Genomic DNA, 4,142 nt, shown 5'->3' with positions numbered 1-4,142 from the left:
CTCAGTCATTCAAAGCATCCTTGCAGATGTTCCTAGTGAGGGGCATGTTTCATTGACACCATAGGTTGTTTTCTGGAAAATGAAAGAGTGGGCTTGCGTACCCCCAGATGGTTTTCATTTCCTGCTGACCACAGTGCACGTCATGTCTGCTGCCATTGCCCCACGGCCCTGTTGTGGTTTAAGCCGGTGGGTGGCTCAGCACCACACAGTCCTTTGCTTACTGCCCCCTTCCCGGTGGGATGGGGGAGAGAATTATGGGGGAAAAAAAAAGAAGGTGGAAGTCATGTGTTGAGAGAAATCTCTTTCCAAAGGTAGTGAAAAGGACAGAAGTAATGGATGTATATATAAATATATACATGTATATGAATGTATATATATGAATGCATATAACAAGTAATGTAGAAGCAGTGGCTCAGCACCTCCCAAGCAATGGGCAAGCAGAGGAAGAGAGTGAGGTGAGCTCCCACCCCGTCCAAACCCCTTCCACTTGATGTCATATGGTATGGAATATCCCTTTGGCCCGTTGACATCAGCTGTCCTCCTTTGGTTTCCTCCCAGCTCCTTCTTGAGAGCTTTGCTGAGAACGGCCTTGGCTCTGTCCAGGTCTGCTTCTCAGAAACTATAAACACGAGAGTGTTCTCACTGTTGTAGCATCATAAGAGAGACTGAAGAAAAATCCTTCCCATCTGAAACTAAGGCAGACCCCAGTGTCCGTGCAGTGAGCCGTGTGGGGTTGCAGGTTGTGCATTTCCCTGACAGCATTGGGCAGGGGTACTGGGGAGGTGCTATGAGCTCTTCTTGACGAAGCTGTTTTGATTCCCTTTGTCGCCCTGTGTTCTGTCCCACGGTATTACTCTTGGTGGGCAGAAGGAGCTGGTGGATTCAGCAGCAGTAGATTCTGTTGGTTTCCTCTCTGCTGCTTCATCCCTGGAGCTCGCTGCTGCACGGAAGAGTACAGGCGTGTTTATCCCAGGGCTGCTGTAAAGGGGAGCCCGGTTGGCGTAGCAGTGAGCAGCAGCTAACAGGCTGTGCAGAGGAGGGCTTTGCAGAAGGAGCAGAAGTGCCTGCGTCCATCTGTATCCTCGGATACGTTCTGGCAGTGAGGCAGCAGCTGTGGCCACAGTGACTGAATGCAGACTTGGCCTGGGGCTGCCACGTGGAGCTTCCTAGCCCGCTAGTATACCTGGCAAAGCACAGCCACCCTGCACCCAGGGCAAGCTTTTGTCTTAGTGTCATGTTTCATGCTGTCTTGTGAAGCTCAGGCACTGGGGGCAGCTTCCCCCCAAAGAAAAGGAGGAGGAAATGAGGTCGTCATGGAAGCCTAAAGGCAAAAATGCGCTCGGGAAAGAAATTGGCAAAGCAGTCTGGTAGTAGTGCTGTGTTTCTCTTCCTTTATTTCCATCCAGGTGAAAGAGATGGCTGCTCTAAGCCGCCCTTGGGTGCAAAGAAGGACCCTAGTGTGGATTTGCCATAGGCCCAGCAAGAGGCTCAACAGCACCAAGCGCCGGGTCCTGCACTTTGGTCCCGACAACCCCATGCCAGCTTCTCCAGGATTTGGCTGGGATGGAATTCCAACCACGCACTGATTTCTCGAACGCTGGGGTGCCCTTTTGGAATCCTGTGGTCTTGTGACGTGGTCTTGCCTCCCCACCTTGTCCGTCCATGGTGGAGCAGCCGGGTGGCCCTTAGTGATGTCATAAGCGGCTAGAATGAGGGGAGGAGCAGCGCGTGCTGCTTCCCTTCATTGGAGCGCTTGAGCTCGGCGTGAGTACGTGGCTTGTTGCACTTGTGCACTGATTGAGTCCCTTTGTCTTCATCCCGTCTTGCGCAGCGCCTTGTAGGTAAGCTGAGACGGTGTGGGATAGACGGGTGGGCAGCGAGGGCTTGAGGACTGCTGGCTGGCGGAGCTCCTAGGATCATATTGCTTAGCTTGGACTGTCAGAAACCGTTTTCCCCCAGGCCATCACTTCCAAAGCCATCCATCGAGGTGGCATTTGTCCCACGGTTTTTCCCTCGCCTTCTTTGCTAAATTGTGGAGGCTCACTGACCTGCTCTTTCTCTGTCCCCTCCTCACCCTCCGCCTCCTCCCTTGGTGCAGCTTTTGCTCGCGGAAGATCAGAGCAAAGTGACAAGGAACGGCTGCGGGTTCGAGGATCTTCTTCTACCTTGTTCTGATCTCTTGCCAGGTACGTGACACGTTTTGTCCCCCCACATGGTTCAGCAGCCCGTGTTTAGTCGCACTGTGTGTAGTAACACAGCCTCGTCCAGCTGGGGTGTGGCACTGGAAAAAACATGTGGGTTTTCTCCACTTCCCCTCCAACTCAGCCCTCACAAGGATGCTGCCTGTAGTGCTGGAAGCAGCTAGTGTGAAGGAAGTAATTCCTTAGGCAAAGAGCCCTAGTCCCACTCTGTGCAGAGCTGCACAACGTGAGCCAGGGGCACAGGGGTGCATGCTTTGGCTGTGTGAGTGCGGCCGACAGCTGTAGGGAGCACAGCAGAGATGCAGGCAGAGGAAATGCGTGGGCAAGGCTGCGGCCGGCGCTGGTGGTGAGGCTGCTGCTGGGAGCCGGGGGCTGGGGAGCAGCTCCAGCCCCAGCAGCGACACCTCTCCCTGGCCTGCTACTGCACTCTCAGCGTGTTCGGGACAAATGCATCTGCTGCTTTGTGCCAGAGTCCCCATCTGCTAGCAGAGGGACAGCGACTTGGTCCAATGCTGCGTATTCAAACGGCTGTCCCGTTTGAATAGACTGCACACAGTTGTTGTTTCTAGAAGTAGTTCTGAAGAAGACTCTTGATCCAGTGCTGTGTGAGCACAGGAAATGTGTTTCTTTTCTGTTGCAGCTTGTCGCGCCTGCTGTGATGGGCATCGCGAGCAGCGAGATCAGCCGTGGGCCTGACCGGGCGTTGACGGAGGTACAGTGTGAAGCTCTGCTTGGTCTCTGTTCCCTGCCTTGAGCCAGCAGAATGAGCCACCGGTGTGCTCTCCTGCTTTTCAAGAGAGAGAGCATCCTTCCGGCTCTCTCGGTGTCCCTGAAGAGCTGCCTTAAAAGCTTCATTTCCTTGCTAGTGGCATGTAGATGGCATCCTGAAATCCTCCTTGTTTGTCCTCAGCTCCTCACCATGGCCTGTGCTCTCTGTTTCAGCCTGAGAACCAGGGGAAGCCCTTGCTGGTCCGTGAGGAGTCATCTCTTAATATTCCAGCTATTGCTGCTGGCCATGTTATTAAGAGATACGTTGCCCAGGCAGCGGATGAGCTCTCCTTGGAGGTAAGCAGATAAAGAAGGCGTTCCTTGTTGTCACGGACAGAAGAGTATACCGTGTGAATGCATCAGGAATATTCTCAGACACCTTCAGAATGCCTTGTGAGGCGAAGCCCAGAAGATGCAGGTCCAGATAGGACTTGCACTGGGTTGGATGCAGGGAGGAGTTCAGCCATGTCTAAAAGATGGTTTCATATGGCATGCTTGCACTGTATTCTGTCTGGTGTGTAAGGCAGTGACTCTTGTACCTCCACGTTCAGCTTTCCCACGGGAAATGCCTGAAGAGCTGCCCCGGTGCAATTGCTCTCAAGCTGTGCGCTCTTTGGCAGTGCAGAAGAAGGGTGCCATTTCAGCTGTGCTTTCCTCCCAGCTGTGCTGACGCTGGGATTGATGTTGCAATGTCTTGCAGGTGGGAGACCTGGTGTGCATTACTGCTATGCCAGCAAAGGAGCAGAGCCCCTGGTGGAGAGGCAAGCGTGGCTTTCAGGTAGGCACAAGCTTCAGACTCGTGGGCGCAATTGCAGTCAAGTGAGGAACGTCAGCTTAGAGCTGCTCGTCCTGCACAGGGTGGCTTCTGGACGTCAACAGCTTCCCTGTGTCGCTGTCAGAGGCCTTTCCCTTTGGCTCTGGGCTTGGGTGGGAAACTGTCTCCTCATGTGACTTAGAAGCAAGAGCCTCTCGTGCTCCATACGCAGTCAGGTGTTGACCATCTCTGTCCTTTGTACAAGCACGGAGGACAGAGCCTTCTTGTGCGGAACCAAGTACTGCTTTTGTAGGTCTTCTGGCTGCAAATGTTGAATGAGGGTTACTTTTCTGCAGGCCATTCTTTCTTGGTGCAACAGTTGAAAAAATGCTGCATTCAGTATTCCATCCCTCTTTTTG

Source organism: Gallus gallus, chromosome Z (genome assembly GCF_016699485.2).
Source record: "Gallus gallus isolate bGalGal1 chromosome Z, bGalGal1.mat.broiler.GRCg7b, whole genome shotgun sequence".
Taxonomy (NCBI): domain Eukaryota; kingdom Metazoa; phylum Chordata; class Aves; order Galliformes; family Phasianidae; genus Gallus; species Gallus gallus.
The sequence above is the reverse complement of the archived record's forward strand: the minus strand, read 5'-3'. Positions refer to the sequence as shown.